This window comes from Natrix helvetica (genome assembly GCF_964273705.1).
Source record: "Natrix helvetica genome assembly, chromosome: 1".
Taxonomy (NCBI): domain Eukaryota; kingdom Metazoa; phylum Chordata; class Lepidosauria; order Squamata; family Natricidae; genus Natrix; species Natrix helvetica.
This window is the reverse complement of record NC_138548.1, coordinates 145,243,478-145,270,231: the sequence shown is the minus strand read 5'-3', so window position 1 is coordinate 145,270,231 and position 26,754 is coordinate 145,243,478. Positions and strand designations below refer to the sequence as shown.

Sequence of the window (26,754 nt, the reverse complement as noted above, 5' to 3'; positions counted from 1 at the left end):
GCACACATATATGTACAGCACTTACATCAGAGGTGGGTTGCTGCTGGTTCGGCCCAGTTCGGCCGAACCGGTAGTGGAATTCAGGCCTGGGTTGCAGAACCAGCAGTGACCCAGGTCTGCTATGCCCCCAAACAGGTTCCCTCGCTGCCGCTTGGCCTCCGCTATTTTGGATTTCAGTGACTGTACATGCACAGTTCACTGTAAATTGTTCTGTGCATGCTGCAAAACAATTTACATTGAACAGCACACACCTGTGTAGCACGCATGTTATGCATGAGTTGTGAACTGGCAGTAACGCTGGGAGCAACCCACCCCTGACTTACATTGATTAATGATGAAAATTAGCAAGGACAGTAGCAGCCAGAGTGGTTGGATATTCGTGTGTGTCATATTGGTTAAAAATGAATGGAATAAAATATATTTGCAGAATCCAAGGGCATTAATGCCAGCAAAAAGAGATGTCCATATACACTGAAGTGTGACGAGTTCTCCAGAAGGATTGCATGAATCCCTTGCTCAATTTGGAAATTATAATTTCATTTTGATGAAGTCTACACATACATCTTTTTTACAGCCCCACAGTACAGTAGCACTGATTAATATTCAGTAATATTTACAAACAGCTACTCTGGATTTCTTTTACAAGTTCCCACATCAAAACAACTTACCTTATGTACGGCCAGAATCTGAAAATAACATTTAACACAACACAGTTCTTAAGCAAAATGGTTCGGTTGAGATCGGCATATGTGGGACTGATGGGGTTAGATTGTAGGCGTGACACCAAAATATAATTTTAAAATACTTTATATCTATATATTACATTATTGTATTTTATTCTAATTTCATTTTAAACTGCATTTTATTCCAATTTCATTTTAAAATGTATTTTATCCAATTCAATTATAAATTGTTTTTATCAGTTTTAATTAAAAACAATTAAATTGTTTTTTTTTTCATTTTAAATTTGTTTTATATATTAATTTTTTTTATTTAGTAATAATTTGTGTCTGGAGCTCTGCACTTTGATATGGCCCAAGGGCTAATCAATAAAGTAAAGTAAAAGCACAAGTACTAGTCTAGTTAAATATCCCTATCCTCTACTTCAGGGGTATCAAACTCGCAGAGTCACAGGGCTGTCATGTGACGTATTGGGAGTTTTTTCTCCTTTGCTAAACTGGGTGTGGGCGTGGCCGGTGCATGACACATCTCGGCCGCTAGGTTGACAGTCCTGCTCTACTTTTCAATTGCATTCTTGATCTTAGGTACTTACTGTAGTATCACCTTTCTGTCTGTTCAATGTTATTTTGTTACTGTCAACCCTTATCTCTAAGCCAGTATTTCTCTTATCTCCACAATTTTAAGCTGCACAGATTTCAGCTCCCAAAATTGCACCAGCCAGCAGGCTGGAGGAATTCTGGGAGTGGAGCTTTGCACAGCTTAAAGTTGCAGAGGTTGAAAAAAACTGCAAAGTATCAAGATAATTTTTGAAGTAGCAGTGAACCTGATCTACACCCTTCACGGCAGTATCTAAATTTCTGTAAGCTGCTTGACTTTCTTTTCTTTCTTTGTATAGGGCAATGAATGTTGGCCTCACAGGACTTTTCAGTCTTTGGGCTCAAATAAACTATTTGTCTCCATCCCACATGTACATAGAGAAGCTCAGCCATGGGTAGAGTCATAATCACTTGCAAAAAGGGTTGCTATGCTACATGCTTCCAGCGTTGCAACCTGCAGAAACATTTTAATAAAGGAGAAAGAAAGATACCTTTATTTGAATGCATTATAAACACACGCACAAAAGTAGACAATGACATACAATGATGTGGGGATTGTGTGTGAGTGTGTGTGAGTCTATGCATTCACACACTTGTGGTTGGTAAGTTAACTTTCTTGTTATTCTGTAGAGAGTAGCGATGAGGGGAACTGAAAGGTAGGTAGGTAGATAGGGAGAGAGAGGGGGGAGAGAGAGGGAGAGAGAGAGAGAGAGAGAGAGAGAAGATAATAAGCAAACAAAGAAACTGCTCAATGGGTAGGAACAGTGGTGGGATTCATTTTTTTTATTACCAGTTCTGTGGGCATGGCATGGCTTGGTGGGTGTGGTTTGGTGAGTGTGGCAGGGGAAGGTTACTGCAAAATCCCCATTTCCTTCTGATCAGCTGGGACTAGGGAGGCAGAGAATAGATGGAGATGGGGTCAGACAGAGGTGGTATTTACCAGTTCTCCGAACTACTCAAAATTTCTTCTACTGGTTCTCCAGAACTGGTCAGAACCTACTGAATACCACTTCTGGGTAGGAGACTGAATTCATTTTATTTTTTTAAAAAAAAAATCTGCTCAGCATCTTCTGATATTTCAAGGCCAGTAGAAATCAAAATGATTAGAGACCCGCTTCAGATTTATTGATGCAGGATTATGGGGTAGAAACCAGGTGTAAATATGGCACACAGAAGGTCTAAGAAGCACCTGTGTCTTGTGCCAGTCCCTTCTCTCTTTGTTAAGTGTTGTTAAACTCAGGCAAGAGTGGCTGTTCAGATCTACCTGCAAGGCCTATGTCTGGTTCTGTTCTCTGCTACATTCTGAGAAAGGAGAACAAGGGGATCCATGACATTTTCCTTACCCTTCTTCATCATTTCAGCCAATAAAATGGTTAAGAACTAAGGAAATTATTATGCACAAAGTGAGAATATAGGTTTGGGAAGAAGTCAGAAGATGGGAGACAGCACTCAGATCAGAGGTGATATTCAGAGGTCCTGACCAGTTCTGGAGAACCGCTAGCAGAAATTTTGAGTAGTTTGGCAAACCGGTAAATACCACCTCTAGACTGGCCCCACCCCCATCTATTCCCTGCCTCCCGAGTCCCAGATGATCGGGAGGGAATGGGGATTTTGCAGTAACCTTCCCTGCCACGCCCACCAAGCCACACCCACTAAGCCATGCCATGCCCACCAAGCCATGCCCACAGAACCAGTAGTAAAAAAAAATTGAATCTTACCACTGACTCAGATGATAGAAAATCCCTGTTCCTGAGTGGTAATGCAGGTAATCCTTAATTTACAACTGGTTGCTTAGCAACCATTCAAAGTTTATTCAGAAGGCTATTTAAAACCAGGATTTGAAGTTATGATGGCCAGGCTCCCGTGATCACATGATAACATTTTGGGGACTTGGCAACTGGTCGGAATTTATCTCCATTGGCATGATTACTTCCAGTTTTCTGGGGGGGGGGGGGGAATTTCTATTGCAGCCAGCAAATTTGCTTAATGACCACAAAAAATAAATCAAGTGCAGTCATGTAATGACCCATTTAACAACCAGTACAACTTATCATAATAATTCCAGGCTCAGTCATGGTCATAAGTGGAGGACTACCTGTAGTAACACTTGACTGGGTTTGGCCTTTTAGCAGTATAACACAGAAGATTCTGAAGATTCTGAATAGTGTTTTAACTTTAATAGATCTAAATGGATACATACTTTGTGCCTTGTTTATAATAATTCTTGTTTATAATCATTAGGATAAACAAAGAAGTAACAGTTATGCTCACTGTATTAACTGTATCAGGCTTCATTAACAAAAGGACCATAGAAGGCTGAATTTTTAGAAATTTGACCATTTCCCCCCAAAATAAATGCGATTGTGATTAGAGAATTTAAGCACTACATAGCCAGTTTTATGACTGTTTTTAGACATTTAGCCTTTCTGTATGCTTTCCATAATATAGTGTAAAGTAATGCTATAGTTTTTGCATTTTTCCAAATAACCTTTTTTTAAAAGGAAGATAAATATAGAACTACTTCAACTTGACATTTTGCATTGTGAAGGGTTTTTGTTTGGTGTTTTTTTAATGGAGCCACTGAGTTAGGGCATGTTCTTGCAAAATGAAAAGTTAATTTAAAAATGGAGAAGAATCATTTTTGGCATAGTCAGATTCCCAGTATGTGATTTTTTTTCCCCCTGAATCATTTTAGGAGCAAAGTCATTTACTATTTGAAAGAAATATAAAAAGAGTGAGAGCAACAATAATGTGTGAAAAGGCTGGGCTATTCTGTCAGCATGTGTAAGCTCTTCAGTTTATCAATATGTCACAGAACATCTGGGGCACCATGTGATGTTCCCTGCACTCAGTCTGATGGTTCTGAAGTTGATCATAAGATGTCATTTTTTGTAGACATCATTATATAAACCTGTCAAGGCATATAAGCCAAAGTAATGAGATAATTGGAAAGTGTTTTAAATATCTGCCACTGCATTTGTTTCCATACCATACACTGGAATTTCTTTCAGTCCCTCATTAAAATTAAAAGTTCAGTATTTGTTTCTATCTTGTATCAATAGAAATAGAAGATAAACCAAGCAAAATGTGCCTTTCCCCTTAATATAATTTTAGGTTTTCCACATTCCCAGTAGAAATTGAATATGTGTATTTGTTTCCTTCTCTATGACTCTTTTTTTAAAGAATCTTAGAGATTAACTATATAATTCATTAAGTGACATCTGAAAATGTTTAATAAAGCAAGGAAAGCTCAGACGTGTAAAGCAAAGCTAAAATGAATGTAAATTTTGTTCATTTTTTATCCTGAAACTTTCTCAATATTTGGTAAATTATATGTATTCAAGCTCTATAAAATGTATTCTTTTCTGGAAATGGATGGAAACTAAAAATAATATAGGGTTAATTGGAAAACTATGCATACCAGAATTTAATACATCCAGTTATATAATTATATTATACACAAGTTCTTTTTAATAGTCACTTTAACTCTTAAACCCAAAGGTGCTTTTTTCAAGAGGCAACTGGACTTTCTGATATTTTTTTGAAGACTTTTCGCTTCTCATCCAAGAAGCTTCTTCAGCTCTGGTTCTTAAACACAGTTGTTTTTCAAATAAAATTGTTGTTGTTGTTGTTACCAACCTAATTTCCAAAGGTAACATAGCACGTAGATGTGAATTAAATGAACTGTTAGGTATATGTCAACAAGATGTCAGGAGTAGACATCTTATAGATATCTTTCTCTCGAGATCCTTTAGCTTTCCAGATCCATGGTATTAGACTACTACTAAAGAACTGGTACTGCTAAATTACAGAATCTTTCTAAGTCTCATATCTCTAAGAAAACAGCAGGCCAGAATACTTTGAATATTTATAATTAGGACTCTCCTTTTCAAAGAGATTCTTGGAATCTATTTTCAGGACATTAAAGTAGCCATGTTGTTTTCCAGATTCATAAGTCTGTTTCCGAAGCTGCTCTTAATTGTTTCTGCAAGCATATACATATACAATTCATTTGTTTTAATGTGTGTATGGAGGGGAATTGGGCAACATAATGGCAAAGCGGTGATTGTGCCTATGCATGCATGAGGGAGCAGGAGAGACTTAGAAATTGTTTCTCATTTTCTTTTTTCTTTCTACCTTCATGAGTAATTCATACTAATTTTGTGTTTTTCGGGAAGGGATTTGTAAGTGTCTTCAACTGAAGCCAAGTTTGAATGGTACGTAATTTCAACCATTGTTAATTCAGATCCATTTTCTATAGGCCAGTTATTCTTAACCTTTGTATATAATGCCAACACTCATAGTGACCCTAGTTGCTCAGTTTTCCTAACTTTCTATTCCACATTATTAACTGCTATTTTCTTTTATGTTGGCAGGTCTTCCTAAACATATATTCACATGTATGTCTGTGCATCCATATGTACAGTATGTTTCTATATAAACAGTTAAATGAAATATATGCATATATTTAGTTAGTTAGTTAATGAAAGCATCAGGATCCATCTGCATGCATGCACACGAAGCAGATTATTAAAATAAATATTGTCTTTCTTTGCTGCAGTTTTCTAATGTGTTTTAGGGTTACCTTTGCCATAAATGCTGTAAAAGCATAATGGTTGTAAGCCTTGCCTTGAAATTAGAAGTTTGCTGATTTGAAATCAAGCATTTTTTAAATTACCTTACCTCTTTCCTTGAGCTTCTTATTTGTCCCCGTTTTTGTTTTTAATTAGTCCAGCATTGTATCTTTTCATTGTTTTCTCCAGTCATCTGAAGTAGAAGGGTTACCTCCTCAGCTCTCAAATAATGAAGTATGGACACTCTTGTCTTTCCAAAAATGAGTGGAGGATTAATAGGGTTTATTTTTGCTGTCCAGAAATGTTGGTGATGGAACAATGGAGCAATGTATGTAAATGTTTAGTCTCTTCATTTCTTGCCTTCTTATCCCAAATTAAAGAATGAAGAAGCACAGATCTTTGTTGTTACGTTTCGGGGGGAGGGGGGGAGTAAATAAAAATATGTTGAAATAGAATGAATAGGTAATCTAATGATGTGTGGAAGAGGTTGAATATTTACTCAATTCTAATAATGGTTTTAATAACTGAATGTGTGTGAATAAAAGTGAATTATAAATACATATGTGTGCAGTCCTATCTCATTAATTGAGCCCTTTGAATTCTATTTTTTTCTAAATTTCATATTGGAATACTGATTTTTGAACTGAAACTTTACTTAATTAGTAAAATGTAGGTGACATTCTTCTAAAACCTTATTTTTCCAAGAAAGCAGAAGTAAGTCTAATGTTGCCTCTAGAGTATATAGGAGACTTGATATTTAATTTAGAAGTGGTGCTTTGCTTTTTTGCTGCTTCTTTCTTTTTCAGTAAGAACTTTGAAGAGGGCATAAATAACTCTCACAAGTATTCATATTGCTTTGGCTGCAGTGACTTTTTTCCTTGATAGTTGGTGCAGTTTGGACTATGTTCAGAAAGTATGGGAAATGAAGCAACAGATGTCTTCTTAATGGTGTTGTAATTGCCAATCTCATCTGGTGTAATTCTATTCCTGCTTAACAATTGAGTGGTTTGCTCATTATTTTTTTCAACTAATGTATGATTTTAGGGACAGCGGATACTTTCAACATGACATTTTATATTGGAAAATGGGTTTCAATATCAAGTTTCAAATGGGGGGGGGGAATCTTGTTTGCTTAGCCCCATCTGGTCTGGTACAATAAAACTTAAGACAGAGAGAAAGAGAAAAATTTAAAATACTATAATGATATTTTTAATGATCCTTGAGGAAGCTGAACTGAGGACCTGGAGTCACAAAATTAAAATACACGTTCTATCTTTTCTCAAAGTCATTTCTTTAATAACTTTTCACCAGAAAATAAATCCATACTTTATGAAAATAGTATACACAACTTTAAAATGTTAATTGATTATTGCTTATCATCTTCATGCGATAATAGTAAACTATTATTAAAATAGTGTATAATATATAAAATATTTATAATATTTATTAACTCTGTGGGACAGAATTTAGATTTCCATCGTCCACTTTGCCCTTCAATTATGATGCAGCAAAAAAGCAAATATGAAGTACAATGGGAAGGAAAGTGGAGAAAAATTACATGAACAGTTCAAATATCATAGGTTAATATAACCATTACATATAGTTCCTTCAATAATGTAGTTCATCAAATACTGGGTATTTCATAATACATTTATTGATGCTAAATTATCCTTTAGTTTAACAGATTACTTGTTTGAAGTAAATAGCCAGTTTTGATTTACCAGCTACACAGATGTAAGCATTGCTTTTTGAATGCATCATACAAAATATATCTCTATAAAACTGCATTTATTATTCAGCCTACATACCAAACAAGTAGGAATCTATCAAAATGCTACTAAAACTCTTCTTCCTGTAATCTTTCACTAGGTGAAAGTATATCATAGGACAAAGTACCTCAAATTTACAGAAGGTGTCCAAAATGCAGAACTCATGACTCCTGTGGAATTAAAATTGGCATACAATAGTCTATGACATAATACAAAATGTCATAAAAGAATTATTGTGCTAATGTTTGAATGTACTACATAGTTCTACATGGGCTATTTTCAAGGCAGATATATCCCTGAATGTATTCCAACTTTTCCAAAGAAGGCAGTATATTAGAAGCTCTGTCATTGTTGAAGGTATTGAGGAATCTGCTAAGGAAATATCTCTGAAATGACCAATGTCCAATGACCAATATCTCTGAAATGACCAACTGGTCTTCATGAGCTGTCTAGTCTACTACAAATTTGCAATCATTTGGAAGTACCATCAGCCAAATGCAAAGTTTAACTGAGATATATAATTCTTTTTCTTTGGATCTGGCCTAAGTATGGTGGTGAAGATGTCAGCTATTGAATGAATGAATGAATGAATGAATGAATGAATGAATGAACAAATGAAAATAATGAAGATGAATGAAAATAATGAAGATGAATGAAAAAAATGAAAATGAATGAATGAACAAATGAATATAATGAAAATGAATGAATAATATGTCAGGTTTAAACACGGCAGGGGAGCAGAGGTCGACCCTGAGGTCACTCACTTGTGGGGTGCCGCAGGGGTCGGTCCTCTCGCCCCTCCTGTTCAACACATACATGAAGCCGCTGGGTGAGATCATTCGTGGTTTTGGGGTTGGATACCATCTGTATGCTGATGACACACAGCTGTACATTTCCACCCCAAACCACCCCAACGAGGCCGTCGAAATGATGTCCCGGTGCTTGGAAGCCGTTCGGGTCTGGATGGGGGACAACAGACTCAGACTCAACCCCTCCAAGACTGAGTGGCTGTGGCTTCAGGCGCCCCGGTTCAACCAGTGGATTCCATCGCTGGCCATAGGGGGCGAACAACTGCCCCCTGTGGAACGGGCACGCAATTTGGGCATCCTCCTTGATGCCCGGCTGTCGATGGATGACCATGTGGCAGCCGTGGCAAGGGGGGCGTTCCACCAGGTTCGCCTGGTGTGCCAATTGCGCCCCCTATTGGATCGGGACGCCTTACGCACGGTCACTCATGCGCTGGTGACGTCTCGCCTGGACTACTGCAATGCTCTCTACATGCTGCTCCCCTTGAGATGCACCCGAAGACTACAGCTAGTTCAGAATGCGGCCGCGCGGGCCATCATGGGAGGGACAAGATACTCCCATATAACACCACTCCTGCGCGAGCTGCACTGGCTGCCTGTGGTTTTTCGGGTGCGTTTCAAGGTGTTGGTTACTATCTTCAAAGCGCTCCATGGCACGGGACCTAGTTACCTGCGGGATCGCATCTCACCTCATACATCCCTGCGACCAATCCGCTCTCACAGGGAGGGACTCCTCCGGGTGCCGTCCACTAAGCAGTGTCAACGGGCAGCGCCCAGGAACAGAGCCTTCTCTGTGATGGGCCCAACCCTCTAGAATGACCTCCCCCCTGATATAAAACTACCACAGACCTCCGCTCCTTCCGACAGAAGCTTAAGACCCACCTGTTCCAGTTAGCTGGCTTAACCGATTCATAGTCCCATTTACCTCCTGGCAAACATCTTATTGGGCAGTTTTTAATGTTTATTTGTATTTTATTTTACATATTGTACAGTCTACATCCTACCTCCTCCGCGTACCTATTTGTATATTTGTATATTGAATGTATATCTATATTTTGTATTATACTGTTTTAACATGACTGTACACCGCCCCGAGTCCTGTTTAGGAAAGGGCGCGGTTTAAAAATTTAATTAAATAAATTAAATAAATAAATAATACATGGCATGCATTATCTCAAATCAAAATATTCATCACTGACAAAACTTTAAAATGCATAAAGTAAGAAAAAATATAGAATGATCACATCTTAATTCTCTATTATTCACTTAATATGGAATTGTTTCTTTTCAATTCCTTCCTGGCCCAAATGTCAGAGGTTATGTTTTATAAAAAAACATGTTTTATAAATTAATTGCTAGAGTTCATTGAATAATGTATGTCAATGAAAAAAAAATCACTAGGAAAGAACAATAAAATTGGCACTACATAATGCCTTTCTAAAATCAGCGAGGCTACCATGGGTAGATTATTGCCTATAGCTCCGATTACCAATTTTCAAAAAGGGAATTACAGACATGATAGATGCACCAACATTGATTATGGAAGGGAACTGTCTTCTCTTTAAATATGTCCATGTGTGAATATTGATACTGACACAGTGTGTGTGTGTAAATTTGAAGCAAAGGGAAATTTTGTAAATCCACGTTTTACCAAATTCAGCAAATTCAACATGCTCAGAATTTATCAGCAGTATGTTGTATTTTAGGAGGTTTCTCTCTCCCCAGTTGTGGTAGGTTGGGGGTTAAAGTAATCCAGAAATGTCCCTCCTATAATATTTCATCCTGGGTTGACCTCCTGCAGCCTTCCACAAAGTTGGAATCTGGCTTGAAGCCATGTGCCTCTGATGTAGACGAAATGTCAGTCTGTATGGGTTTTGTTCTTGCTGTTTTGTTCTTGTTTGGTTTGGTTTGGTTTGGTTTTTTTGGTCTCCTCACAAATTTGCTACCCATGATGGTTTCTTACCATTCACTAATTAATGGCAGTATACTGTTGAATATAACTTGTTTATAATCCATATGCATTGTTTATGGGTTATATGCAATCATTTAGCGATTGTATTATTAGGGCAAACAAAATTTCAGAGAGAATCACAATCAATGGATTCATACTCAGCTGATCCAGAAGAAAAAGCAGGTCCTGCACTTGCAGGAAAATGCTGGGAAGAAAAAAAAAGAATTCAGAGCAAATATTCCCTAAAAGAATCCAGTCAGGTTGTGCAAAAGCAGGAGCATATTGTTCCTAAGTGAGTTCTGCGATATGTTTAACTAGCCAAGTATTTACCTGAAAACATTTTCAAGATGAAATTTATGCAGACAAACCTAAACAGATGACAGGTTAGATGGGATGAAATATATATTTTATGTTGACAAGAGAGCTGTAAATATTATTCTGTGTTCTGTGCAAAGAAAGTTGCTAGTCGGTAGCTCATCTTCAGCTCAATAGGAAAGTGAAAAGAAAATTCACAGTTCCCTTGCCAATATGAAGCAATTTCACAAGGACTGATATGAATCTTTTTGAATGGTATAAGATCTGCCAGCATTTCAAATCATTATAACTATATTTCCCTTGATGATTGCCATTAATTTTCCATTTCATTCAGTCTGTAATGGATTGTTTCCTTTGGCAACTGAGAGAGTTGATACACACACAGAGACGCACATGCACACACACACACACACACACACACATGTCTGTGTCTATGTGTATAGCAATAAGAAACTTAGTTTCCTGTTCTGATTAAAAATTATATAGAGGGTTGCTTATTTTGTTAATAGAGGGGTAACAGATAAACCAGTTGCTTTACCATGCAGAAATCATGTTATACTCACTTTGAAATCTTTACAAAGGATACAGATTCATTCCCAAGTATAATATAACATGTTAGAGTGGGTAATGGATAGGCACACACAGGCTTAACAGTAACAACAGCTCTTTATTAAGTACAACAAATGAGAACAATCCAGCGAAGGCTGAGTCTGAAAGCAGCCCTTTTATAGGGAGCTGTCAGACCCTTCGACCAATAGGATTAAAACTCTGTTCCTACTGGAACAGAGGACCTTGGTGGAAACCACTGTAGTTAGAATAAGTATCTAACACCCCTCCCTTCTTGGATGGAACAATCCTACTTGTTATGTAGTCACGCAAGTAGGCGGGCTTTTGGGTAGCTCTGCCTGACCTGCTCAGTTCAGTAGGAGGGGTTTCCTTGGACAGGTCAAACAGACCTGTTTGCTCCACAGCTCGCTGCGGGCCTGCAACATAACCAGATAAGTTTCCTGGTACCCTAGGGCTTAAGCTGGCCATGGAAGGAGTGAGTGTTTGCTCCGTTTGGATAGGGCTTTGGCTAACTCTGCAGGAGTTACCTCTGGTTGTCTAAGAGTGGAGTTGGAGAGGTAGTCACGGAGTTGGTCAATATGCCTTCTATAATTCCTACCATCCTCGATCTCTAGGAGGAAAGAGCAAGGGCTGGTGATGCCTATCACTGTGGCAGGAATCCACATAGTTCCCCCAGCGTAGTTGTGGGCGTATACCGAATCCCCTATGCTAAATGTCCGAATCTTGCTTGTGGAGTCTGGGGGCAATGAGGCAGAATAATTGGGGTGTAGCTGGTCTAAGTGGGACCTTAGCCGGCGACCCATGAGAAGCTCGGAGGGTCTTCTCCCTGTAGTGGCACTGGGTGTGATGTGCTGAATTAGCAAATAGTGGTCAACCCATGTTTGCCAATCACCTGGGCCCATCCTAGAGAGTGCCTCTCTTGCAGATCTCACCATTCTTTCCACCTGACCATTGGACGCCAGATGGAATGGCGCGACCAGGGCATACCTGATTCCCTGAGCTGCTAGGAAGGTCTCAAATTGCATGGCCGTGAGTTGTCCGAGACCAAGACATTGGGCAGGCCGTGCATGGAGAAAAGTCTCCATATCACCTTGATGACTGCTTCTGCCATAGTGGAGGTCATCAGGACTACCTCTAACCATTTCGAGTAAGCATCCACAACTACGAGAAATGTCTGGCCATGAACTGGGCCAGCAAAGTCAATGTGCATCCTAGACCATGGTGCTTGAGGTCGCTCCCACTCTTTAGCGTGTGCCCCTGGGGGAGCTGGTCTGGACTCCTGGCACGGTGTGCAGGTAGCCACCCATTCTTTGATCTCCCTGTCCATGTTAGGCCACCAAACGTAACTCCTAACCAAAGACTTCATCCTGACAATTCCAGGATGCTCTATGTGTAAAGCCTCCAATACTGCAATGCGCAGTTTGGGTGGAGCAACGACCCGATCCCCCCACAGTAAACAGCCACTAATAACTCATATTTGGTAAAATACATTTTGAAATCAACCCCAACAGGCCCCTTGGGCCATCCCCTCCACCCCCAGTTCATAATTTGCTTGATGGAGGAGTCCTTTACAGAGTGACGGGCAACGTCACTGGACGAGACAAGCCCAGTCTTAAGGCAGTCAATGAGGAGGACTGGTGTCTCTGGCAGTGGGCACAGCTTAACGCGTCAGCAAGCCCCAATGTGAAACCTGGTTCGTGGATGAGGCGGTGGGTGTAGGCAGCTAAGAAGATAGTCCACCTGGTCATGCGAGGTGATAATGACACTGGGGTAGGTCGGTCCCCAGCCAGTAAGCCCCAAAACGGCTTGTGGTCTGTAACCAGTTCAAAGTTCCAGCTATATGCATACTCATGGAACCTCTTGACTCCGGCAACTGCAGCCAAAGCATCACGGTCCAGCTGGCTGTAGTTCCGCTCTGCGGCGGACAAGGTCCTGAAGTAAAATGCAATAGGGGCTTCGGTTCCATTGGGCATGCGGTGGCTGAGGACGGTGCTGACACCGAACAGCAGGTCTGGCTGTATTGTACTAGAAAGGAGTCCGCCGACAGGAGTCATTTTACCACAGCAAATGTGGCAGTCTCGGCTCTGCCCCAGGATCACTTTGCCATTCTTAGCCAGGAGACGGTGTAAGGGTTCAGCAATGGTGGCTTTCTGTTTGAAACAGATGCTGTAGAAATTAAGGAACCCGAGGAACTCCTGCACCTCTGTTTGATTGCAAGGTGTGGGGGCGTCCTGAATAGCTTTAATTTTTTGTGTGGTTGGGTGAATCCCAGAACCATCCATTAGGTACCCTAGGAATTCAACCCTTGGCACGTTAATTTGGCATTTCTCTTTTTTGAGATGGAGGCCTTTGTCTCTAATTTGAGCCAAAACTGTTCATACACGTTTGAAAAATTGTGCCTCATTTGCAGCCGATACCAAGATGTCGTCAAAATAGGGGACGACTCCTGGAATCCCCTGCAAAAGCCATTCCATGACGCTTTGGAACAGTCCAGGGGCGATACTAATGCCGAATTGCAGGTGGTGACATTTGAATGCACCCCTGTGTGTCCACCATAGCACCCCTACAGGAAATTGTTGGTATGCCTGCGCCATATCCAATTTAGCGATAAATTTTCTGGGGCCTAATGAATGAAGGAGGTGCTGTACAATGGGTACAGGGTAGGCGTTTGTTGTAGCGCTTTATTAATTGTGCATTTGTAGTCTGCTCAGATGTGGACAGACTCATCAGATTTGACAGGTGTCACTATAGGGGTCTCCCAGCGTGTGTGATAGACTGGCTCTAGGATTCCCTGGCCTACAAGCTTGTCAATTTCACTGTCGATTTTGGGGCAGAGAGGAAAAGTTACTTTCCTGGGTTTTAGCCTTAATGGGGCTATGTTGGGGTGCAAACTAAAGGAAATTGGAGTCCCCACATACTTACCCAGGCTGGTGCTGAAGACATCCTCGAACTCCTTAAAGATGGCTTCAGCACCATCATCTTTCAAGGCGTTGATACCGGTCCCTTCTAGGCCCAGGGCTTGGAACCAATCTAGCCCTAGGAGCCTCTGCAGGTTGCCGCTGACCACTGTCACTGGTAGTTTCCCACTGAACTGCTTGAACTTCACCTGGAAGGTGCCTTGGCCCATGATGGGGACCTGGTTTCCCTGCTAATCACGTAGGCGGATGTCAGGTGTGCGAAGATGCTGCTTCTTTAGGCTAGGGATAGCCTGCTTTAGGGTAGACCATGGCATGATGGTCAGTGATGATCTGGTGTTAGTCTACATCTCACATGGAGAGTCCTCGATGAGGACTATGACCTTCAGCTTTTTGGACCACCTGATGCGGACTTGACCAATTGACGTGTGGTAGGTGACTCTATTGTCACCCTCTGAGCGCCGTTGTGGCTTCTGCCAGGTCCCTTGGTTGGGCATCAGTTGGCGGTTTGGTGTGCTTCTAGGCTGCCAGGCAATGGCAGGGAATTCGCTCCGGCACACCTTGGTGATGTGCCCCTTTCGCTCGCAGCACTGGCAGGTTGCGTCACGGAAATGGCAAGCTGATGTGACATAGTCTCCTCCGCAGCTAGCGCACGGCGGGAGATGTGGTTTGAATTTGCGTGTCGGCTGGGCGTGGCTACTGCTCATGCCTTCTGAGCTCTCGGGCTCAGATGTATGTGTGTACTCTTTCATGTGTCTTGTGGAACGCTTTGGCACTGGAGAGTCTCGGTAAATTTGACGGCTGATTCGGATGCCCTGGCCTCATCCAAGGCGATCTGCAGAGTGAGGTTAGATTTAGCCAGTAACCTCCTCTGTAAGGTAATGTCCTGCATGCCGCAAATTATGCGGTCCAGAATCAGCTTGTCCAGATCTCAGAATTTGCAGTATGCTGCGGCCTTGCGAAGTGCCACAAAGTACTCATTAATCAACTTGCCCTCTTTCTGGTTCCTGATGTTAAACTCATGCTGGCAAACGTACTTGGATGGCTTGGGGACATAATGGGTCCTCAGCATTTGCTGGAGCACGGATCTGGCAACTGATTGCAGCGGTGTCGGCTCAGAGAAGTCACCATCTCAAACACTTGCCGGGCACAGTACCTGAGGAACATGTTCTTCTTGCGGCCTTCAGAAAGGAGGGTGTTTGCCTCGAGGAAACAATCATAGCATGTACGAGTCCCACTGTTCGGTGCCTGGGTCATATGGAGTCAGTGGGACGTGCATGGCCATTTTGTGTTCTGCAGAAATGGAGTTTATTACAAGTCAAACAAACTGTTGAAAACATTGTCTGATGTAAAAGACAGTAAGGTAATAAAAAGACAAAAAGAATGTTGGCAAGGAAAATCATTACATGGCTATTTTTGTACACATATCGAGAGAAAAGTGGATCAAGATAAAGCCTGGCAATGGCTTAGAACCAAAACATTTTTTTTTAAAAAGAAAGAAACTAAATGCTTAATTTTACTGTAGCTGTGATTTCACATTTTTGTGTATGTAGTGCTAATAATAATATCTAAATAATCTAAACCAGGGGTGTCAAACTCGTGGCCTGCATGCCGGATGCATCACTTGCTGGTCATGCCTATCCGATTTTAGCAAAGGGGGAAAAGTCATGATACATCACGTGATGACAACCTGACGATGTGAGTTTTACACCGCTGGTCTAAACCATCTAGCTAACTGAGCAACCAACCATAATAATGAATCAAACAACATCTGCCTATCCCAGATCCTTGGGAAAGACTTGATAGGTGGACAAAAATGCCAAATCCATCCTAAACATCTGACTGATTGTATGATCAACATGAATTTAACTCCGGGCAGTTTACAATTGTCAAAGCATTTAAAACAAAGAAAAATTCAAAAATAGCATAAAAGAAGAATGATTAAAAACAAACAAACTGTGGGAGGAGAGAAGATGAGAAAAGGGCATCAATCATCCTCTCCAAATCCCTGGACAAAGAGCCAAGACTTTTAAGGCTTTTAAAAATCCCAGTAGGGTGGAAATCCTGAATCTCAAAGTTAACCTCATTTCAGACATGTGTGGGCTTCCTCCCTTAGAGGCTTTTAAGAACACTTTGAAATGCTACGAAGGCCTTGGTGATTGGTTGGTTGGTTGGTTGGTTGGTTGGTTGGTTGGTTGGTTGGGTGGATGGGTGGATGAATGGATGGATGGATGGATGGATGGATGGATGGATGGATGGATGGATGGATAGTTACTATGTGAAAATAAAAATATATGTGGGGAGCAAACATGTATAGGGAAAAGTGTTTACTATTAGTTGACATTTTATTCACAGTGTTTCTTAATGATTGGTAAGTGGAAGGAAAGGAAAAGTAGATGTTATCTATTATCCTGGCCTAAACTTCCTCCTTTCATTTATTTATTATTTATTTATTTTATTGAACTTATTAGTCGCCCCCTCTCCCCACAGGGACTCGGGGCGACGTACAGAGCAATAATCAAGATAGCACCATAAAATCGTGCAGAGGAGGTAAAAATAAGTCCATAAATAAGCATACTTACAAAGTTAAAACCCCAAAAATATTAAAAACAAAATTTCCCATTGTAAAATGACCTGGGGTGGCAAGATAGTAACGTTATGCCAGGCCGGCTTGACAAAACAGGTAGGTCTTCAGCTTCATACGGAAGGAGCGAAGATCGGTTGTTGTCCGGATGTCTGGGGGGAGGTCATTCCAAAGGGTAGGGCCCACCACAGAGAAGGCCCTACTCCTGGGCACCGTCCCCAGGCACTCTCTAGAGGACGGCACCCGGAGTAGCCCCTCCCTGTGTGAGCGAGTGGGTCGCAGGGATGTATGGGGCAGGACGCGATCCCGCAGGTAACTAGGCCCTGTGCCATGGAGCGCTTTGAAGATGGTAACCAGTACCTTGAAGCGCACCCGGTAGGCCACAGGAAGCCAGTGCAGCTCGCGCAGGATAGGTGTTATATGGGAGAATCTCGATCTCCCCATAATAACCCGCGCGGCTGCATTCTAGACCAACTGCAGTCTCCGGGCGCACCTCAAGGGGAGCCCCATGTAGAGAGCGTTACAGTAGTCCAGGCGGGACGTCACCAGCGCGTGAGTGACTGTGCGCAAGGCCTCCCGGTCCAAAAGGGGCCGCAACTGGCGCACGAGGCGAACCTGGAGGAACGCCCCCCTTGCCACGGTCGCCACGTGATCTTCTAAGGTCAGCCGATCGTCAAGGAGGACGCCCAAGTTGCGCGCCCCTTCCACCGGGGCTAATTGCTCATCCCCGATGGTCAGCGATGGAATATGCTGATTGAATCGGGAAGCCGGGAACCACAGCCACTCTGTCTTGGAGGGGTTGAGCCTGAGCCTGCTGTCATCCATCCAGACCCGTACGGCTTCCAGACATCGGGTCATCACTTCGACAGCCTTGTTGGGGTGGTTTGGGGTGGAAATGTACAACTGAGTATCATCAGCGTACAGATGGTAACTCACCCCAAAACTACGGTTGATCTCGCCCAGCGGCTTCATATATATGTTGAACAAGAGAGGCGAGAGAATCGACCCCTGTGGGACCCCACAAATGAGGGGCCTTGCGGTCGACCTCTGCTCCCCCGTCAACACACATTGCGTCCGGCCAGAGAGGTAGGAGTGGAACCACCGTAGCACGGTGCCTCCAATCCCCAACCCCTCCAGCCGGCGCAATAGGATACCATGGTCGATGGTATCGAAGGCCGCCGAGAGATCTAATAGAACAAGGATGGAGGAACAACCCTCATCCTTTGCCCTCCAGAGATCATCCACCAACGCGACCAAGGCCGTCTCCGTGCTGTGACCGAGTCGGAAGCCGGACTGGCGCGGGTCTAGATAATCATCTTCCTCCAGGTGACGCGGAAACTGCTGAGCCACCACACTCTCAACAACCTTTGCTAAAAAAGGAAGGTTGGAGACAGGACGATAATTTGCTAGTTCCTTTGGGTCCAGAGAAGGCTTCTTGAGCAGGGGCCTGACCACCGCCTCTTTCAGGGCGGCCGGCATCCGGCCCTCCCCCAACGAAGCGTTCACCAGCCCCAGTAGCCAGCCTCGTGAGCCCTCCCAGGAGGCCAGCACCAACCAGGAGGGACACGGGTCCAGTAAACATGTGGTGGCCCGCAGTCGCCCGCGCAACCTGTCCAAATCTTTGATGACAACAGGGTCAAACTCCTCCCAGCATGGTCTCTCAAGACTAGTCCCGGACGTCCCCACTGGAGCACTGGAGTGGGTCCAACCTCTCCAGATATGATCGATTTTATCCTGCAGGAACTCTCCAAATTCCTCTGCCCTGCCCTGCAATGGGGGGTCCCGCTGCTCCTGTGACAGAAGGGAGCGGGTCACCCGAAACAGGGCAGCAGGGCGGTTCTCTGCGGACGCTATAAGAGTGGCACAATACTGACGTTTGGCCACTCTTATTGCCACAAGGTAGGTCCTTATGTAGGCTCTTACCTGTGTTCGGTCAGCTTCGGAGCGGGAGGATCTCCACTTACTCTCCAGGCGTCTCCTAAGGCGTTTCATCGCCCTTAGCTCCCCGTTAAACCAGGGGGCCCGGGTCGATCGTGGCCGTCGGAGAGGCCGCAAAGGCGCCACCCGGTCCAAGGCACCGGCAGCCGCACTATTCCATGCGGCTACCAGGTCCTCAGCCCGGGAGCGGGACAGGTCAGCAGGAAATGGCCCAAGCTCAGCCTGGAACCTATCCGGTTCCATCAGGCGCTTGGGGCGGAACCATCTGGGATAGTCTGGTTCCGCCTCCCCGCGGTGGGGAGTAGCGCCAGGGAAGTCAAGCTGGAGAAGTGAGTGATCTGACCATGACAGGGGCGTGATGACTAAATGCCCTCTTCCCAGATCACTCGTCCACTGGTCGGAGACAAACACAAGATCCAGAATGTGGCCTCGCTCGTGAGTGGGGTCCTGAATTACTTGAGTCAGACCCATGGCTGTCATGGAAGCCATGAATTCCCGGGCTACCTCGGATGCCTTTCCCGTTGACGGCAGGTTGAAATCCCCCATCACTAGTAGTTTGGGGGTCTCAACCGCCATCTCCGCGATCCGCTCGAGGAGCTCGGGCAGGGCCGTTGATGTATGGCGGGGAGCCAGGTATACTATCAACAGGCCCAACTGACTCCCTGGACCCCACTTTACGCCCAGAGACTCACAACCAGATGTCTGCGACACAGTGAATTCTCTCGGTGCCAGATCGTCCCGGATGATAATTGCTACCCCCCCACCCCTACCTTGGGCCCGTGGCTGGTGGAATACACGGTAACCTGGAGGACACATTTCCCTGAGGGGTAACCCCCCCTCTGGGCCCAACCAGGTTTCCGCTATTCCTGCGAGGTCCGGCTCCCCCTCTGTGATCAAGTCACTGATGAGAGGGGCCTTGTTAACCACGGACCTCGCGTTACATAACATCAGCCTAAGGCCCAGGCTCTGCTGATCCTGTCCACCTAGTCTGCGGGGGTTGGTGCAAGCGACCGGGCGTATCCAGTGGCCCCGGTCTGCCAACCGACTATACGTTCTTCTGGTGTCCTCGCGCCTGCCCCTCCCTACGACCGTCGTGATTGGAATTCCCCTTATAGGAATGTTATAGGGATGTTATTTCCTGCCACCCGCTCCGCTTCGCTACCTTCCGTCTTGACCCTCCCTTCCGTCTTGACCCTACATGTTGGCCTGGTTGTATCCATACCCCAGGGCCAAACCAACCCTCCCCGCTCCCTGGAACCCCTTAAAAGCTTTACAAAACATTTTACTAAAAAACCCCTAATCCCCCGCTTCCTCCACCTCTCTGGGTTAATAAACCCCTCATTGAGGTGGGCCTTCGTCAGGGCAGGGGGGCACGCCTGCGAGAGGGGGGAACCTCGCAGTCGAAGGATGTCAGACCTTGAATAAGTTGGGATGATGACCAATCTATGATTATGGCTATGGCAGGGTCTCTCTTTGTAGCAGGTCTAGGATGTAAGATTAACAAAGAATGAAGTAGAGAGATATTTAAAAGGCAAATAATAAGATGGGAGGGGACAGACCTCACAGTCCACAATAATCTACGTTCCACCAGTGAGGCCCAGGGCAGTTCTTTAGGCAGTTCTTTAGGCCCAGAGGCCTAGGGCAGTTCTTTAGGCAGTTCTTTAGGCCCAGAGGCCTAGGGCAGTTCTTTAGGCAGTTCTTTAGGCCCAGAGGCCTAGGGCAGTTCTTTAGGCAGTTCTTTAGGCCCAGAGGCCTAGGGCAGTTCTTTAGGCAGTTCTTTAGGCCCAGAGGCCTAGGGCAGTTCTTTAGGCAGTTCTTTAGGCCCAGAGGCCTAGGGCAGTTCTTTAGGCAGTTCTTTAGGCCCAGAGGCCTAGGGCAGTTCTTTAGGCAGTTCTTTAGGCCCAGAGGCCCGAAAGCAGTTCTTGGAGTATGAAGGAATCGCACCTCAGCGGGGGGGGGGGGTAGACGAGGTGCCAAGGCCAGCTGCTCGACCTATTGCTCTTCAGGGGTCGCCCCGAGCCTTCGGCGACCCCCCCGGCTTCCCTCTTCGATCCCTGCAGCTTCTTTCCCGACCTCCAGCCCCCAATGGCCTCTCCACCTGGCAGTTGAAAAGAAATATGGCGCCCGATATTCCAGCGCCGTCTCAGCCGCTCCGTCGCCATCGCCGGTAAGATGAGGTCTCCCTGTACGTTGTTCTCTCTTTCTGGCTCGCTCCTTAGCTGTCGCGCTGTTACGCCGCCTGGCAGCCGCCCAAAATGTCCAAAACGTCTCCTTTCTGCTCTGTCAGTTCTTTTATTCATTTTGCTGCCGCAGCTGCCGTAGCTGCCGCAGCTCGGCCTCTGTGTTCCTATCCCTAAGCTGTCCTCCGTCTCCCGTTCTCCTGGTTAGCGGGTCCATCCGGATCCCAGCTGTACATCAAACAAACCAGGGTTGCCACTACATAATTCTAGGCCCCCAGGATGACCAACGGGGGCCAATAATGCCTGCTATCCCCGCCAGAGCGCCCCATCGTTTACGGAGCTCTGGGAAGGTCCGCCATTTCCCCGGGAAGCTCCTCCCCTTTTTCATTTGACTTTTCATTTACTGCTCCATTGTCATGCATACAAAAATACATGTAAACTTATAAGGTAAATTTTGGTCTTGGTTTTCTATGGTCCATTAGCTCATCCAATATTGCAGAATAATTATTAGGGGTCCATGAGGAAGTTGGAATCAAAAGAGAAAGTAAAATGTTAATCCACCCTTCCAGCTTAAAAATGCAGCCTTCTAAGACAGGGTCTCGATCTCAGTCTCTCTCCCACCCTCCCTCTCCCCCCCATCTTCCCCTCTCTCTCCCTCTTTCCCTCTCTCTCCTTGTGTTTATGCGTGCTTGTTTGTGTTTGTGTGTCTGTGTTTATGTAAAGGTAAAATGTTCTTAGGTCTTTTATATTTTTAATTATTTTTATAGTGTTTATCAAAATATAAAATAGAAATGAAAATGAAATAGTGGGAAAATATAACGGGAAATGGGAAAAAAGAAAGAAAAGTATAGCCTTTTGATTCTTTTTAACCTGGTAGAATAAAATAGCACAGCCACAACTTTTTACTTTTTATTTTTATATACTTATCATGCAGTGGTTGGTTTCAAACTTTTTTAGAACCTATTCTGTAGGTGTGGACTGCTTTGTGGGAGTGGCTTGCCACCCATGTGACCGGGTGGGAGTGGCTTGCCAGCCATGTGACTGGGTGGGCATGGCCAATTTGTAAAATGTGGTGAAACCCACTTATCAATGCTTTTGCTTAGCAACCAAAATGTTGGCTCAGAAACTCTGGCATTTGAAGCACGCAAGTCTTAAAGCTGTCAAGTTACAACACCCTTGCACCCCTAACCCTTTAGAAAAAAACCCAGGGGTGTTCAAACTTGACAGCTTTAAAACGTGTGGACTTCAACTCCCAGAATTCCTCCCCTCACTCTTCATCTTGATGATGTGCGGACGGGTGGGGGGAGGGAGCTGGAACCGGTTCTAAATGGTACTGTAGATTTGTTAGAACTGCCAGGAACCCATCCCTATTATCATGTAATAGCCAATTCTATAACAAACTCATCTAATCAGCATAAACCAGAGTTTTCTCCTTTTTTTCATCTAAAGAACAAAGTTCAGTAATGTTTTCCAAGTAGAAACAAAGTTGGATATATTCTTTTCTTTGATTAGAACAGTTAATTTAAAATGGTGTCTTAGGCATTGTAGAAGTTTAAAGTACCTAAACTCTCCTTTATATCCCTTTTTTCTATTGAGGGATGGAGTTAAGAAGCAAAATGTGTCCCTTTGTCAAATCTCAGGAGATAAAAGTCTCCTGCATCAAATTAAGTGTTATGATCTGGAAAATAACTGATGATCTATTATGACAGAGAGAATCATACTGTATCTGCCAATAGCCAAGATGAGGTATCTTTGTGCCTCCTGCTTCCAATCAATCAAAAATTCAATTTTCATTAAAATGTAATAATTATAACTATAGTTATTTTAATTAATAGCTGAATAACAAGCATAGCTATTAGAATTCATACTTTAATTGTTTGTTACATCTTAAAATACCACAATTTTGAATACCCTCCAAATATGTCTATTTCCGGGCTGAGATTTAAGCTCTGGGGGAAAAAAGTTTAGATAATGTTAAAGTTTGTTCTGAGTGGAGCAGCTTATAAACTCAGTATCAACCCTGAAGCTCACCTGACCGAAGCCATCTTGGAACTTCAGTGTTGACACACTAGAGCTGAGAGATAGGAAGGGGGAGTTTAGAGATAACTTGGGTTTTGTAGCCAAAATAAAATACTTTCTCTTGGGAACCAAGGACATGCTCACACCTGATCAGAGGAAGGAGTGGTGATGTCGCCAGGGAACCAGATAGTGCCTTGATTGGACCATGTGACTGATTGTTTGGGGAGAAAAGAAACTTTTACTTTAGGTGAAAACCGTGGGAATCTTCAAAATCAGTTTTCACTAGCCTGTTCTAATATGACATATCAAAAAAACTTTACCATATTCTTTCAGGAATCTACCTGCCTCAGAGTTTTGTTTACTATGGGTATGTTACTTGGAACCCTGACATTAAGCTAACTCTGACACCCAGCAGAATAAAGTGCAAGGGACAACAGCTGTTTAGCTAAATATGATTGATTGTTAATCTGTATTATTTGTAATTCCTAGGCAATTTCCAGCATTTAATGAGCAAAATGAATATCACATCTAAACAGTGTTGAATAAGGCTCTGCAAGTTTAAGTGGATTTAATTTACGCGTTAGGAAATATAATTTGATATTTCAGCCAGGGACAACAAAAGCAGTGTTAAAATGTTCTTAATAACATTTTAAGATACAGGCTAATTAGTCTGTACATAATATGCCTCTAAATTAGATATTGCCGCATAGGGTCTAAAATGCAATGTAGGGTTTTTAGTGGTTGGTTCCGAGATGTAGTTGAATTACCAGGGAGCCAGAACAGTGGGAATTTAAAAGGAAGCATTAGTATTATAATCAACTTGCCGAGCAGTAATTTGGTTATAAAATTCAAAGAAATCCTGTTTGTTTGTTCAGCAAAAATAGTACAGAAATTAAATGCCTTATTCATTAAAAATGCATCTACCAGTTAAGTAGGGTTGTTGTTATGGTTGATAATTACACTTTGGAAAGTATAAAATATGGTTTTTAGCAAAAGAGAAAATTTGGTAATTTATCAGAACTTTATTACATTTATTAAAGAATACTGAATTAATGCAGTGCTAAAATGCCGCAAACATATAACCATATAATATATTATTCAATGAACTATTTTGTAAGTCATATTACTTCTCCTTTTTATTTCTTCCAATGCAATGGAATATTGTAAATAAATTACATTCTGTAAAGGGATTTTTGATTATCTGTGTATATGTCTGCCTATCATAAGGATAACACTAAAAATAGATCAAAATGAATTTTGGTAAGTGGAGATAAAGGATGACAAAAGAAAATATGATTTTGAAAATGGTCCCAATCCAGTGAATGGTGCAAAAATTCGTTCTATAGAAGAGACACTTGGATTACATCTCAGGAGGTAGTTGATTATTCTGCTGTAAGCCACTCCCCTTGTTTATATGAGCAAGAGGAAAACTTTTGCTACCCACCTTATGCTTCTTAGTCACCTGTTTGTCAGGTTTTCAAGTAACATACCCATAGCAAACAAAACTCTGAGGCAGGCAAATTCCTCAAAGAACAGGTTTATTGAATATGTCAGATTGGCATAGGCTGGTTAAAACTGACTTTGATTCTTCCTGCAGTTTTCACCTAATTAAAAGTAAACTTTTTGTCAATTTCTCAAAACAATCAGTCACATGGTCCAATTAGCATACTGTTCAGTTGCTAGGTGACTCCGGTCCCCTCCTTTTGAGTACCTGCAGGAATGTCCTTGGTTTCCAAGGAAAGTATTTTGTTTTGACTACAATGTCCCAACTATCTCCATTCCCCCCCCCCCATCCCTCTTCTTCAGTGTATCAGCACTGAAGTCTCAAAGTCTCAGTCAGGATTGATCTTGTGTGTGTGTGTGTGTGTGTGTGTGTGTGTGTGTGTGTGTGTATGCGTGCACGCACACACGCACGCACACATGCACCCACCCACCCACACCAGATGCAACAATGGCATAAATAGGTAGTAAGAGCAGAATCCAACTGAGCTTCAATGGGGAAAAGTGCTCTACCCTCAGAATTACTATTTGGCTATAAAAGAAAATTTCTACCTTGCCTCTCCTATTCATCTCCCGCTCACTGTTAACATAGAATATGTAATCTCTTACTAACGTATTATACATATTTTAAGGAAAGCAGCTTCATTGCTATTTCATAGTGATAACTTCAAACTTAGCACTATCTATTGGAGTATTTATCTGGTACTTGTTTATTTTTTAATCTCATTTGATTTATTGTATGTTCCACCTATTATTTTCACAAATAACTCAAGGGGGAGAACATATCTAATACACCTGAAAGTATTAGATTAGACTGGGAGAGTAAGACTTTAAGTTTAAGATTTTTTCCAGGCTTTCTATATTTTAAGGCTTCCTTTGGGCATTTCTAATCTTCTCCATGTGTCTAATAGTCATTTCCTTAACACTTGGAGGTTATATTTTGAAATCGTTGTACTTAAGTCTTTAGAGTAAGAGTTGGACGTTATCGCACCTAGTGTCAATGCTTTGTCCATGGACCACTCCAGCACAAATCTTATGGTTCCAGCTTGTGATTTGCCAAAAATGGCTGTTGTACCTGCTGCTGCTGCTGCTGCTCAGGAGAGCTTGCTTAAGACTTAATGAGAAAATTGCAAGTTCCTGGTGGTCCATGAAGCACCTTTTCTTTCTTCACCACCCCTACAAGGTGGCTTTAACCTTGTAGGGTCTCCTGATAGCAGTTACCGGCTGGATTTCGCGGGGCTCGATGGAGCTCACTATTTTCCAACTGTTCTCATCACATCATCAACCAGAAGTCCTCCTGGTTTAGAAATTGTTGATGTGTTGTTGCCTAGTGTTTTTGCTGGATCCTAAATGTTGGTTATTTTAATGGTTTATTACTTCGTGATATTTAGGTTTTAGCTTTTGTATGCTGCCCAATGTCAGTTGCTGACATGGACAGTCATATCAATCATCAATCAATCAATCAATCAATCAATCAATCAATCAGTTGAGGAAAGATCAAAATACTGCCTCTGAATTAAAAGGAATAATGTGAGAGTAGGATGAAAGTTTATGAAGAAAACTGAAAGTTGTGAATAGTATATTATACCACGCATATTATAAAGGGGAATTATCAATGATCATCCTTACAGCAGAGCTACAGCCTCCTATGTATTTGCTTGTTCATCAAAGCAATATGAAAAAGCAGGGAAAAAATGTTGGTTGACTATTTGGCACAATTAGGGAAATTACATCTTGGATTCCAAATGACAACAATATGGTAATATTTCTGGAATGCCTTTGCTATTATATTGCAGTTTTTAGATTTTTGCAATTTATATATGGTTATGATTCAATATCCAATAATTATTATATTGTCAACTTGTTTTTTTCCCCACTTTTCTGGTACTGTAAGAGAGAGATTGGCAGAGCCAAGGGATGATTTAAATGAGGAATCAGTTTAGTATTGTTACATAGTCACAAAAAAATGGAGTCCAATCCCCCTTGAACGTCATTGACTCTTATCTAGTTCTGTCCAGGTAGAACCTATTAGCCTGAGAAGAGTCATGTGCATAGACTTTAACAATGAATCCATAAATTAGAACCTTCATGTTTGGATTTGACAGATACTTTGGCATGTGCTTCGTTAGTAAATATGTAATTTAACTTCTTTAACTACATCAATACTGTTAATTGCTATATACAATTAAGGGCAAATTGTTGAAAAATGGCATACATTATACTTGCTAGGACTATTACAGAATAACAGAGTTGGAAGGGACCTTGGAGATCCTCTTGTCCAACCCTGTGCTCAAGCAGGAAACCCTATATCATTTCGGACTAATGGCTGTCCAATCTCTTCTAAAAAACCAGTGTTGAA

General features: G+C 42.6%; 1 protein-coding gene across 1 annotated transcript in view; it reads left to right on the top strand.

Annotated features, from left to right (window-relative positions):
* LRP1B (LDL receptor related protein 1B) overlaps nt 1-26,754 on the top strand; it is a gene marked incomplete at its 5' end in the record, with an annotated part of 698,113 nt that overhangs the window by 279,816 nt on the left and 391,543 nt on the right. The gene's annotated exons all lie outside the window — the stretch shown is intronic.